A 15,095-nucleotide genomic window follows, 5' to 3' on the forward strand; every position below is an offset into this window, starting at 1 on the left:
CCAAATGCAGTGTAAGAAAAAAATAATCTGCTGATACACCCCAAAATAAATTGCTTTAAATATCTGGCAAACTTGCCAGTTTAAAACTTCTTCCATGCTGTAATTTATTACAACCTCCTGCAGTGATTAAAAAAAAAAGAAAAAGAAAGAAAAGGCAGCAGGCTGTTTAGAACAGCACTGTTAAGGTGAGTCCAGTTCCTTTCATGACACAGCAGAGATGAGATGTTACTGAAGTCAATACTAAATGATGTTGTTTAGGAAAGATGATGACATGGTAATCATCTGTATCTGTCTGAAAAAGAAGTCAGCAGGGAATGTATCTCACTCAATTCACACTTAATATCTCTCACATTTAAAAACCGCCAGAGATAAAAATTTCATAAATATGTATACTTGTCTTTTATAAATAGGTTCCTAGAGTGATGCCCCAGAAGTGCACAGGCCTTTGTTTTCCCTCAAAAGACCTCTGTCAGTGCATGTTCCGCTAAGAAGACTAATTTAACACGCCCATCTAGGCTTTTTCAAAAGCTTTTCAAAGTTAAATTCCTACTTTGAACTATAATATAGGAAATTGGGAAAATGCTAGAACATGCCTCTTGGTTTTTTAAGAAAAGAATTAAATCATCTCTGCAAACTGAGATAACTTTAAGGAAAGAGTTCTTTCTACTGCCTGTTTTTAAAAGTTGAACAAATTCCTTTTCTTTTCACAGTCTGCAGAGTGTCAAAATGTCAATCAATTTAGTTTCAGCTCAATTTAATCCTTTACTCTCCACTGTCAGGAAACAAGGCTCTAGGGAGCAATTCTCTGTACCCAAGCATCGAGGACTTCAAAAATGATTCCAAATTAGATTGAGCAGCATGAAATAAACTAAGCTAGTTTTCTACTCCACATGAGGAGCTTACTCTAAAAAAATAAAATAAAAAAAAAATCTGCATAAAGCCCTCTGAAGAAAAATTGCTGGATTTCTTTACACTGTTACTTGAGTTATATTTGAAGTGATTTTTGTCATGTCATCTGCTGACCATTTCAAGGCTCAGAAATATGAATGTTCTTAAGTGTTAATTTGGCTCTTGACAGCATTAGCTATGACCAAATTAAACTTTTATAGAATTATATTTTAAAGCATTAAAAAAGTTTTAAAGTAATACATGTCCCTCATGTCCATAACGTAATTCCATTAATATGTTTTCACATGTCCCTCTATAAGACATAAAACTGTGTAAAACCTAACTGTATTCCAGGACAGATACAAAGGTACACTAAGATGTGAGTGAAGGATGTAGATGTAAATTTTGCTGCTGTAACAAAAGTTAAACATGGGTGGGTCACTTGAATGATGGTAGCTAATGAGCTAAAAAGTGAGTGTTAATTTACAGTGCTAAAAATAGTGGGTTAGATATCCAGGGAACTAAGAGCTAGTTCTAACCCAGCCACTTAATAAACTAAGATTTTGGCCAAGTCATTTAACTTCATCTGCAAAATGGGATAATAAACCCTAGAGAAGTCTCAAAATCTGTTTTTGTGAGAGTTGGGAACCTTAGGAAAGGAATTTCATCCAATTTGGTGATCCTGAAAAATGCATTTAACGCACTTAAGAGAAACAGCCATATAGTTCAAAGCTGTAGAGCATAGCAGTTAAAAACCTAGCCTTGACATTAATAGGCTTGATGCCACCATTTGCTGTGAATTTGGACAGTTATTTAATCTGTGGCTCAGTATTAGTACTTAATTTATGAAGTGATTATAAGGATTAATTAAGTTAATATATGTAAAGTACTTAAAAGAGTGCTTGGCATGAAAATCTACTCTTTGGACTTACTGGCTCTGTAGGCTTCAGAGAGCTAAGAGTAACGCTGAGAAGATTGTCCTTCAGGAATAAAATCAGAGAATCTTTGGTAAGGAATCTTAGATTACAGTGCATGAGACTGTAATAAATTTTATTTTTGCTTTTCTAGCTCTTCTATGTACGTATCCTTTGACGTCTCTAAGGTAAAAAGTCTTAATAGGGAAAAGACCTATGTACTTTTCTTCAGGTCATTATAAAAGGAGAGGGACAGAGGGTAGAAATTAAGGAAGGAGGGAGGTACAGAGAGAGAGTTGAGAGGTGGGCAGGTAGACTGCATTTTTCTTGCATATGCAACCTTAAAATAAAGTCCACTGGTATTTTAGTTTATTCACTGAGAAAACGAAGATGCTGACAAAAGTAATCCTCTATACTCTTTTCCATCAATCTGACAAATAGCTAAAGCAGGCAACATTAAAATGGCAATGGGTCTAAAATCAGAAGTTCTAGATTCTAGTTATTTCATGTATGGGTAAAACTTAATCTATCCCAGCTCTACTTTCTTTAATTTTAAATTTTTAAATTGACTTTCAGAGAGAGAGGAAGGGAAGGGAAAGGGAAGAAGGGGAGTAGGGGAGAGAGGGAAAGAAACAATTATTTGTTGTTCTACTTATTTATGCATTGATTGGTTGATTCTTATGTGTGTCCAAGGGATGGAACCCACAACCGTGGTGTATCAGGATGACACTAACCAATTGAGCTACCCAGCCAGGGCAGTTTCTTTAATCTTAAAGTGGGGATAATAATGTTTACCTCACAGTTTTATTAAGATACATAAACAAAAGTGCTTTGTGAGCAAGACAGAACTAAATTTTCCTTATTATTATGATCCATCAATTGGCCAATTAGCTCCCAATAACAGAATACTAGTTGTATTTGTCTGTATTTGGTGTAAGCAATTGATGAATTAATGAAAATTAGGATACATATAAACTTCCTCTATGCACCACTATTTCATCCGAGGAGTCTTTACTATTGTTTGCCAGGCAGTTAATGACATTAACTCAATATTACAATTTGTAGTAATGTGAGATCTGCAGTGTTCACTCGATTTTTGTACTTTTTAAGCTTTAACTTATATAACTTTATTTCTAAAATAACTACTTATAAGATAAAATTTTTATACCAATCAGACAAATTATTTGTATTGTTATGTTTTCTCTAAGGTTGTGATCTAGAGAAATAAATAGTAAATTAATCCCAGAGTGTCAAAAGGGAGAAAACCAACACTTTAAAGAGTTACAAAACAAAAGCCTGTTACCAAGAGTAGCAAAACATTCTGTCTCCTGTTAGTCTGTAAAATGCTAGGATAAAACTCTCAAGATAATACCCCTAATTTTTAAACTTGTTGTCCAGACAGCACCAAGAAGTATCTCACTACACTTAGTCAAAGGCACTCTTCATACAATACAATAAACCAAACTCTGTAAACAAAGGCTCTTAAAAGCAATCATGTTTTGCAATCACCATGTGGCTAATAGTTTTATTTAAAAGAATACCTGACAATAGTTTTAAACACTGGGTGGAACAATGTCACTGAGCTCTTCTACTCCTTTCCATGGAACTTTCCACCATGAGAGCAATAGGGAATACTAAAAAGATCTGCATATCAACTCCATGAGAGGCAATCTCTAAGGCATTCTCCATCCCCCATGGTCTTAACCACCATATGCTCTAGTAGGAAGAGATGCTGAAATGCTGCTTTCTTCAGGTTACAAAAGCTCCACGCTCCATTGTTTAGTAAAAATAATAGGCATTTATAGATCACTTTTCACAACCAACGTACTTTACAAAACATTTAACCATTTAATCCCCACTCTCTTTTAACATTTTATTTTTTTAAAACTAGTTTTAAAAAATAGTAAAAGTAACACATGCTGAATGATTAAAATAACTTTTTTTCAGTATTCAGAAAGGTAAAATAAAAGTCACTCTTCTCATCTCTATCATCCAACTCACAGGGATGATTGCTAATATTTCCAAAAAAATTTCCTTGCATATGTAAACATTAGCATATTAGCAAATAGCAAATAGCTGCCTTTTAAGAAATACACATGTATACAAACATATAACTATTATATGCTTCTTGCTTTTCCATTCACTTATCACTACATCTTGGACATATTTCCATTTTTATATAGTTTATCTTTTCCTTTAAAGGAGTGTATGGTATTCTCCTTTACAATTATACATAACTTATTTAAACAGTCCTCCACTGATGGACATTTGTTTCCAGTTTTTACTATTATACAATACCACCAGAACATGCTTTCACATAATCTTCTGTGCATATATGTGAATATATTTGTTATACAGATACCTAGAGGTGTAATTGGCTAGTTAAAAATTTCAAATGTCATAAGAATTGGTAGATATTCTAAAATTGCCCTCCTAAAAGATTTAGTTTTTAATTTTCCCATGTGATCCATTAAATTATCTCAGTTTCCAAGATCCTTTTTCTACAACCTATCTTTCAAACACCGTATTTTGCCATGTATAATGCACCCCCATGTATAATGTGCACCCATGTTTTTGGCCCAAACTTTCAGGAAAAAAAATCTTTTGTTTTAATTTTTTAATTCAATTATTTGTTTATTTATATTTAGAATCTTGTTTTTTTGTACTATAAAGGAATTTTAGCATTTATTTTTGAACATATTATGGTACAAGAAATTTTATGTAACAAATAATTACAAAACACAAGTACAGATACAAGGTACTCCAGATACTACTCATGTATAATGCACACCCTTATTTTCCCCCTCAAGAATTTGGGCAAAATTTTTACCCAATTTACCCTAAAATTGGGGCATTACACACAGCAAAATATGGCACTTCATTAAAACCCAAGTATATATATATTTTTTAATTTTTATTTATTTTAGAGAAAGAGAGGAAGAGGGAGAGAGAGAAACAACAGCTTATTTATGGATTCGTTGGTTGATTCTTGTATGTGCCCTGATCAAGGATCAAACTCACAACGTTGATGTATTGGGGCCATGCTCTAACCAACTGAGCTACCCAACCAGAGCCATTTTTTTGTTTTTTAAGAGAGAGAGAGAAAAAAAGAACCACATGGATTTGTTGTTCCATTTTATTTATGTGTTCATTGGTTGATTCTTGTATCCTGACCAGGGATCAAACCTGCAACCTTGGCATCTTGAGAGGATGCTCTAACCAACTGAGCTGCCTGGCCAGGGCAAAAACTAAATATATATATATATCTAATATATATATATTTTTTAAAGTGAAATATGCTTACAGAGAGAAACTAGGAAAATACACTAAATTATATAGAAAATTATGGAGAACTATATTATGAACTATTGATCCAAGAATTATTTAGATTATAACTAATAAGCATAATACTTGAACTACTTTGAAGATTATATAATTTTTAATTCAAAATATATTTTAAGATCTTGTTTGATGCTAATACTACAGAACATATAACAGGTGAATGAACTAAATGTGGCCTTCTGCGTCCTGGAATGGGGTGAAACAGAGGTAGAAAAATGGGAAGAGAATTTGGGAGTAACAAAATATGGAAGCTAGAGAAACTGAGTTCTTGAAAATAAAAACAATACCTGACATTTGTTGAGCTGACAATCACTATGTACCAGATCCTCTACTAAGAGTAAACAGTATCTCATTTAATTCTCACAAACAACCCTACAATTCTGTTATGTTAGAGGTTAAATAATTTGACTAAGGCTAAACAGCCCTATTTCAAACCCAGCCAGTTATTCTCGCTCCAGAACTTGTTTTCTTAACTAGTATTCTATACTGTCTCCATGATGATAGAGGTTCACTACAGAACATGTTAAAAGTCTGAAAAAATGTCAATTGCCAACAGGAAGAACTCCTGGTGTTCCTAAATGCCTATCTTACTGCACCTGGTGGCTTCTCCTCTACTTGATCCTAGCTATGCCTAACAGGTCCTGACAATAACAGGGACCTAACCCAGTACTAAATATAGCAGTAAGATGATCTTTTGGCTGTTGTATATACCATCCTCTTGCTACCAGATCTCTTAGAACTCTGCATTTCAAACTAATATTTGTTACAAGACACTTTTCAAAGCACTTATATCTATTAATTTTTTTCCTAGTTTTTTTTTCATAGCATCTTAAATGAAGGAGACATTTAATATATTTATGGAGAGTGATGGCATCACCATCTTTTTTGATGTTTGGGATAAACATATTAGCTGGGCAGGTATTATCATTCTTCATTACAGTTAAGGCAAAAGATAAAGTAGACTAATATCTAAGTGATAAGAAGGCTAGACTCCAGGCTCAGATGTGTCCAATTCATTCTACATATGGTTGACAGATTAACTGAATTCAGTCAGACTAATTTTAAATACCTTTATGCCAGGCACTTTATTAGATACTAATTATGAAAGCAATATGACTTACATATAAGTCCCTACTCAAAACCCCCAAGTAGTTTTTTATTCCCTTTAATATCAAGCCCAAACTCTTCCTTCTAGCCTTCAGATCTTCTATAATGTAAATTCTACCATAATCCAGTCATTATTGCATGGGAAACTACTTTTTACCCATTCTCCCAAAACAAATCTTCTGCTATAATTGGGTGGTTTTTATCCTGTCCTCTAATATCTAAGTTTCATTCTCCTCTCTGTGCAAGTTTTTCCCCTCTCTGAGACCACTTTATCCAAACTTTAAGGTTGTCCAAGTATCCCTGGCTGGTGTGGCTCAGTGGATTGAGCACAGGCCTGCAAACCAAAGGGTTGCTGGTTTGATTCCCAGTCACGGCACATGCCTGGGTTGCAGGCCAGGTCCCCAGCAGGGGGCGTGTGGGAGGCAACCACACATCAATGTTTCCCTTTCTCCCTCCCTTCCCCTCTCTAAAAATAAATACATAGTTTATTACAAACAAACAAACAAACAAACAAACAAAAAACAACTCAGTTTGTCTGTGTAAAACATTTTTCAAGCCCTAGTTCAATTCTCACCTCTTTCAATAATTACAAACCCTATAGTGTTTTCACATTCATACCTACTTGATTCTCAATGCAATCCTGTGTAGAGGTAAGCGGAGCTGGCTGGGCTTTACTTTATTTATTGACTTACTTATTTGAGGCGGGGGACCTCATTTTATAAATGAGAAAACTGAGTCTCAGAAATTAAAGGACCTGCTCAAGTTTACAAAGCAAGTGTCAGAGACAGGATTTGGACTTAGGTCTTCTGATTAAGTCCAGTGATCAATCCCTGGTTTCTATATAGTATGCTATGACACATTTCTAACTCCCTTAGAATTTATAATCTATATTGTTATTCAAGGTCTTATTCTCCATTTTATGCCACAAAACTTATCTCTCTGATGGAGCAAATCAGACACAGTGACTTCATAGAGCCTAGCACATTGCTCAGCAAGTCATAAGCACTAAATATATTCTAGCTGGTTGGGTGATCCTTTATACCATACCCCGCTGTATTTTTCTTAGGGATTCATATAAATATTCCTGAAGAAATCAATACATTAATTAATGATGGAGGTTCTCCCTCCCTGCAAGCTCATTCCATACATGGTATAGGAAGAAGCCCCTAAGACTCCTTTTCCCTGCCTCATCTTTCTCCAGCTACCTCTTGCTCTTTGGATAGATATCTCTTTCATACAGAGAATCCAGTGGAGGGCCTGGAACACAACCCAGTAGGTAAGGGCTTTATTTTTATTTTCAAGCCTGCCTTAGACTTTCAGGAGCCAAAAGTTCAAATCGCAGCAGGACTGATTGAGCTCTTTCACAAGCAATTTAGTACTATGAGTTTGTTTAGAGTGGTCAAGTTTCCAGGCCCTGGCTGAGTAGCATCATTATCTCTCCAAGTTTTCATGTATCAGCTTCCCTGGCCATATTTCACTTTCCATGTCTTTATTCTCTGAAATCAGGTGAACATGAAAAATTATATAATTACACAATTATATATTTTTTACAACCATGTAAAATAACTGAAAGGACTTTAAGTATAATACAGGTAGTTTATTTTTTTTCTCTTTGGGTTAGGCAAAACCAAGAAGTATGCAAAAGTTATACTTTTCAATCCTTAGTAGAAAGGGGGCACTTTGTGTCATTCTTTAGCTAGTACATCAAACTATCTGAGAAAAGATACGGTGTATTCAGATTCTATTCAATCCACCTCAGCTGGAAGGCTAACAGGGACAAAGGATCTTAAGTGAAGTGAAAAGCACTTTGCCAGGGGAAAAGAAAACTAAGTAGCAAATCTTTCCTTTAATTTTTAACTGTGAAATATTTCAAACATACAGCAAGGAACAGAGGGGATAACAAATAGCCAGATATTCAGTAATGCACTATCACGTTCTAATACTTTACTCTTAAGAATTTACGAAATAAAACATTACAGTTGAATCCCCCTTTGAACTTCTCCATGAGCCCTTTCTCCCACCTCTGTACATGTAATTACTCTCCTGAATTTGGCGTTCATCTTTCCATTCATGTTTTTTTAATTATACATATGGTATGTTTTTATTTAATATTAAATTTATTCAGAAAATTATAGCTTGTAAAGCACTGAACTTTTTATTTCTTAAGGTTTCTATATAAAATATATGTAAGAGAATAAATAAAACATTTTTCCTGCTAATTAAGTATAGCAATATAGCCAATAAAAGCCAATGTAGTATAGCAAAATGTTGATTGTGAATCCAACAGGGATGTGTATTGGGTGTTTTACTATAAGATTCTTCCAACTTATCTGTTTACTTCTTTTATAATAAAATGTTGGGGGGGAAAAAGCAAAAACCTCTAATTCATTTTTGTCTAAAGATCAAAAAAAGGAAGGATATCAACCAGTTTCATATACTTAGGGACCTAATAAAATTATAGAAAACGACAATTATGCTTGATAGTCTAATTAGTGTTTAAGCTCTGAGTGCCTTGTGGTGTCTAACAATTAAAAAGAGAAAGGACCAGTTCCTTTAAGATTTATTTTTACATAGTCCCTTCTTGTAAAGTAGTTATTTCTGCTTTGACTTTTCCATCCTTTTCTGCAGAATTCATAAAATGGTTTGTATATAATCCCCCTTCTCAGCATGATTTAAGCCCAAAGCCAGAAAACTATTTATAGTTGATAGGCATTGCGAATAATGAATATATTAAATAATTAGAAGAGAAATGCTTTTAAAATTTTTAAAAAGATATTTATACTCCCCCTCACAAACCTACATTCCCTTATCTCAGGAAAATGCTTTGCTACAAGCTGACATGAGAACTAAAAAGACACTCACTATTGATAAAATACTACTGTGATCTATAACATTATGGAATAGTACTTTGCTGATGATTTGTGGTATTTTTAGATATTTACATTATTTATGCCTCACAATAAGCATGATTTTTTTTTAAAAAAGTAAAGTGAGTCTAAAAGAATAAATGCATTAAAAAATTAAAAAGTATTTTCAGTTACAGTTGACACATAACAGCATACAAGTTTCAGGTGTACAACCCAGTGATCAGACATTCATATAACATATGAAGTGATCATCCCAACAAGTCCAGCACCCATCTGACACCATACATAGTTATTATAATATTGACTATATTCCCTATGCTGTACTTTACATCCCCATGGCTGTTTTTTAAATCTGGCAATTGGTACATCTTAATTCCTTCCCCCTTTTCACCCATTCTCCAAACACCCCTCCTGCCTGGCAACCATTAGTTTTGTTCTCTGCATCTCTGAGTTTTTTTCTTTTGTTTTTTAGATGGCACATATAAGCGAATTTATATGGTGTATCACCTCACACCTGTCAGAATGGCTAAATAAATCAAGAAACAAGTGCTGGTGAAGATGTAGAGAAAGGGGAACACTTGTATATGGTTGGTGAGATTGTAAATTGGTATGGCCACTATAGAGAACAGGACAGAGGTTCTCAAAAAATTGAAAAATAGAACTATCATATGAGCCAGTGATTCCACTTCTGGGTATATATCCTAAGAAATCCAAAACTGACTCCAAAAGACATATGTACCCCCTATGTTCTTTGCAGCATTATTTACAATAGCCAAGATATGGAAGCAACCTGTGTCCGTCAACAAATGAGTGGATGTGTACATATGTACAATGGAATATTGCTCACCCATCAGAAAGAATGAAATCTTGCCATTTGCAACAACATGAATGGACCTAGAAGGTACTATGCTAAGTGAAGTAAGGCAAAGAAAGAGAATGAATGTACTTTTTTAAAAGGTCATGCAACCAACCCAAACACAGGTCTCCTAACTCCCATACCAGGGCTCTTTCTACCTTACTAAGAACAATGGACTAGATGTCTTCTTGTTTTAGTGACATTTTATAATGTCTCCATGTTCCCCAAAAGGCTGAAAATTTCCCTCTGATTATAAAGTAAAAGAGAAGCAAGGATGGTTTCCTGGAAGAAATTAGCTTTTAAGAAACGGACAGAGGAAGAATTGCTGGCAAAATTGACTGGGAATCTATGGGCAGAGAGTGTAAGGAGAACCAACAAAGAATGATGATAAGAAAGCCAAAGGAGGTGAGAACTGCAGAGAGGAATGATCAGTAATGACATTTAAGATGGGGATCAAAAAGTAGACATTGGCAATCTAAACAAGAGCAGCAGTCTGAGTGGTGTAGGGAGCAAAAGTCATGGGTTGAGTCAACAAAGAAGGCAGTAAACACAGATTGTCCTTTCAAGAAATCAAAATAAAATTATAGTTTGAGGTAAAAGCAAGGTTATGAAATGGTATTTTAAAATTATATTTTAATTTCTTTTAGTCTGATAAAGACCTGACCATGTTTATAAGATAAGGGAAACAAGCCAGTAGAGAGGTAAAAATACATATTTAACCCAATGACAAAGGAGTACATTGTCACAATAATTGATCTGCAGGCATTTTTAAGTTAAAGGGTACAATACTTAAAGAGTCTAAACTCCAAGAAATAGGAATATTTTCACCAAAGGTATAGATATCTGCCAATAAGACCGTTAGAATCCATAACCCTCAGAAATTGTTCACATACTAGAACTTAAAAGATCCATATCAAGTTGGCTAATCAGGCATTTTCCAGAAATTTCTAGGGTGACAAAGAAATGTAATTATGTGTGTGTCTTAAGGCTAAATTTAATTTCCCATTCTTGACATATGAAGAGATCTGTAGAGGCTCATTTTCTGCTCCCCCTTTTTTGTCCTAAGAGCCCATGTGAAATCAGAGGTGTGTCAAAATAAAGGCTAACCCTCTCCCATTGCCATCCTGCTAAATAATCCTCACATTCTCAATTCCAGGCCTGTTCCCAAGCTCCCATGGACATCATTACCTGCATGCTACAGGGCATTTAGAGTTCAATATACCCTCCCAAAACTATAGCACCAGAGGGAGGGGGAAGAACCCAGTTAATGAGCTTTACATGGTGAAATGTGGTACTCTAAAAATTGAGCTCCTGCATAGTTACTTTATCACAATTAAGGAACTTAGGATTTCATATGTAACTTCTGGCCAACAGGTTATTTTTTAGAAAAAACAACAATCATTTCCTCTTTTCAACAAATCCTCCAAATAAAAATGGTAACAAACACAAGTTTCCTACTGGCATAAATATTTTTTACATGTAATTATTTGCAATCTTCTCAAATATGCCTTTCCTATCTTCTACATGGCCTCTGTTTTCCTGTTCCAGGGGATATCAATTATGAATATTATATGTGGCTGAAGATGCAGCAGCAATGTATTTGTAAGAGTGTATATGTGTAATGTATATATGTTATAGATCATCCTTTGGGTAGAAAGCCCAAAGTCGGGGAGGGCACACGTGCCCAGTATGCAGGCTGTCGTGGCTGCTGCTCTGGCAGCTGGGCACCTGTGGGAGCTGTGGCCACGAGAGGCGGTGTGGCTGTCATAGGCTGAGGGCCACAATGCAGTTGTGTGTTGAGAAGTGTGGCCCAACTGGGCAGCGTCGGGTTGCAGCAGCACTGCGCCTGCTGAGGTGAGCTGGGAGGCTGCCATGTGTCCCATGGGGCTGGTGGGAGCTGTGTAATGTTCAAGCTTAGAAATGTCTTATGTGGCTCATCAGAATCCCATTTGTGTGTTCCAGACACTGAAGAAAATGAAAACAAATTTCTTTGAAGGTACTTCACACTGGATAACAGAGGACATAGTTTTGCATTGTACATGGATAATCGAACCTCCCTTCTGGATCACCATGTGTTGGAGCCATTAAACTTATCTAAATTTCAAAGGTTAGCAATGCAACTAAGCTAAGGCCACAGGCTGAATTCTGTTTTGTTATGAACACAGGGACGAAGAAGTATTTCCTTCAAGCTAATGATCAGCAGGACATAGTAGAATGGGTAAATGTCTTGAACAAAGCTATAAAAATTCCAGTACCAAAGCAGTCAGACTCACAGCCTCACTCTCTTAACCTGAGTCACCACAGTGGAAGTGGGAAGAAGCAAGTGTTTTACAGAACTGACACTGTAAGTAGTGTACCCATTATTACTCCAACTAAGGAAGAAGCAGACTGTGGTGAAAGTATTGACGGAAATAATCTGAACCAGTCACAAAGCCATCTTCTTTGCTTTACTCCTAAACCACCTTCAGATACTGCAGTTATCAAAGCTGGATATTGTATAAAACAAGGAGCATTGATAAAAAACTGGAAGAGAAGATATTTTCAATTGCATAAAAGCACAATAGGCTACTTCAAATCTGAACTAAAAATCTGCGGTATTGCTCTCCACGTAATACCACTTAAAGCAAAGAGGGATGTAAGCAAAGTTACATAATGATTTGGTACAAATTTTAACATCATCTGGAACTTTCTCTGTGCCAGCCGATAGCCCTGAAGAGATGCAAAATTGGATTAAAGCAGTCATTTGTAACACAGCAGGGACCTGGCTGATCAGCATCGTCTGAGCATTCCAACTGTCCAGAATCCAAACACGCTTTCCACCCCACCAGTGCAGACACAGCTACCTCACATTCCACAGACTCTCGCAGCAACTCTTCGGTCTCAAACTTCTCTGTGGATAAGCAAGGAGTTTATGAACCTCTTGCCAAGGTCAAACAATGGAACTTCAAGGTCCAGACTGTTTCTCCAAGAGAACCAGCTTCCAAAGTGATAAAACAAGCTTGCTAAAACCTCAAAGTAAAAATGGCCCCCAGGAAAAAGATTGTGACCCAGTGGATTTGGATGAGTCAAGTCTTCCAATCAGTAATGTGTAAGATGGAAGTACATGGAGCCTGACCTGCCTCATCGGCCCCTCAGTTTCCTTTCATGAGGTTTCTAATGAAAGATGACAAAAGGTGAAATAGTTTTTAATGTATATATTACACTGCCTCATAGATGTACATTAATAAACTGGTAAACATAGCATCTAGGGAGTGGCCAAACTAAGTGTAACCTCTTTTTAAAAGAAAGAAAGAAAGAAAGAAAGAAAGAAAGAAAGAAAGAAAGAAAGAAAGAAAGAAGGAAACCCTACATGTCTCAGTATCAGCTGTGAGGTTTTATACGTTCTCATTTGGGTGATGAAAACATGTGTGTGGTATTTTTCCCAGTGAATTTGATAATTTAAATATTTAACACTGTAAAATATTAAAATGCTTATTATTTTGGTCATTTTAAAAATGCTACTATGACTTCCTATTAGGTAGCCGATATTTACACATACTTACCAGTTAATATTATTGAATGAATTACCAGACTAAGATATCTGAACTCATGATGTCTATGGTGCTGTAAACTTTATATTAAATGTGTACTATTTTGACACGTTAACCATTTTTGATGCCCTGGATCTCCAGGAGAGTGGTAAGTTTTGCATAGAGGATATTATTGGGGAGGATTGTGGGCAGTACTGAGGGGGAGAAAAGGGGAAAATCAGATCTTAAACAACTGTATCTTAGACATTTGTTTGAAAAAGTTTAAATAGGACTTGCAATAGTCATTGCTTTATTCACCGAAAATTATTTGGTATGAAATTTCTGGGAGATCTGATTTTCTTACCAAAGTTTTGCACATAGTTCTTATTTACTTATTTATTTATTTATTTTTGAGCGGGGAAAGGAGGGAGAAAGAGAGCGAGAGAAACATTAATATGTGGTCGCCTCTTGCACAACCCCAACTGGAGACCAGGCCTAAAACCCAGGCATGTGCCCTTACTGGGAATCGAACCAATGACCCTTTCTTTCACAGGCCAGGGCTCAATCCACTGAGCCACACCAGCCAGGGCCAGTTCTTAACTTCTATATTTGGATTAGTGACGGACCTCTGTTGATATGTAAAGATACACTTCCCTTAGTTATGCTATTGATTGTGGGCTCTACTTTTTGTCACTAACAGCCTATATTCAAGTGCCTGTGTTTTTTTCATCTTGTTAATGTGCTCACAAGTCCTACATGATTGGTTTTAAACATTGGGATAAAAAATTAATTTTCACAGTAGCACAGTTGAATATGTTAAATAAGATATGACTTTATGTTAGAGATGCCAGAATGCTGGTATTATACTCCCTGTGCAATATGCTTTTTTTCTTTTTAAGATTTAATTTCTTTACTTTTAGAGAGAAGAGGAGGGAGAGAGGAAGAGAGAGAGAGAAACATCAATTCGTTGCCTCTTGAATTCCCTAACCAGAGACCTGGTCTGCAACCCAGGCACACACCCTGACTGGGAATCTAACCAGAGACCTTTTGGTTTGTGGGACGACGTCCAACCCATTGAGCTACACTAGTCAGGGCGGCAATGTTTTAAAACACAAATTTGAGTGTATGTTTAATTAAGGGGATGTTATAAATATAAGCACCTCTCTTAAAAAATACTTAGTTTGAGGTATTGAATAATAGACCCGTTGGAGCACATCGTTTTTGCAGTTCGGTCTTAAACATTTGCTTTAAGAAAATAGTATTGAATTTCAAGTGCTTCTATTTTTTATGATATTTTACCACTTTATTCTACCGTTTTGTTTTGAATTCAAACATGTCATGTTTCTCCTTTTCATTTTCTAAGATGAGATCCTGTCTGAGAGAGAGATTACCTACTGCAGTGGTGGGGTCCAGAGATTACTATCTATTATAAATACTAGAATTATCATAGCATCAGTTTAAAAACCCGAATGCATCACTCAACTTTTTTATTAATATGCTGTTTTTTAAAGTTATACTTACTTTTTTTGCAGCTACATTTGAAAATGATAGAATTAAAATTTTATCACTTTTTATACATTTTAATGGCGTTTTTGAAAGTTCCTTTTTCGTG

General features: G+C 35.6%; 1 protein-coding gene and 1 pseudogene across 1 annotated transcript in view; one reads left to right on the top strand and one right to left on the bottom strand.

Moving 5' to 3' along the window:
• Window positions 1-15,095, bottom strand: part of SSH2 (slingshot protein phosphatase 2) — a 230,047-nt gene that overhangs the window by 101,487 nt on the left and 113,465 nt on the right. The window lies entirely within an intron of this gene.
• On the top strand, window positions 11,949-13,066 carry LOC129070325 (pleckstrin homology domain-containing family A member 1-like; annotated as a pseudogene).

Source organism: Pteronotus mesoamericanus, unplaced genomic scaffold, assembly GCF_021234165.1.
Source record: "Pteronotus mesoamericanus isolate MK-2021 breed Mesoamerican mustached bat unplaced genomic scaffold, CSHL_Meso_final contig_246, whole genome shotgun sequence".
NCBI classification, from domain to species: domain Eukaryota; kingdom Metazoa; phylum Chordata; class Mammalia; order Chiroptera; family Mormoopidae; genus Pteronotus; species Pteronotus mesoamericanus.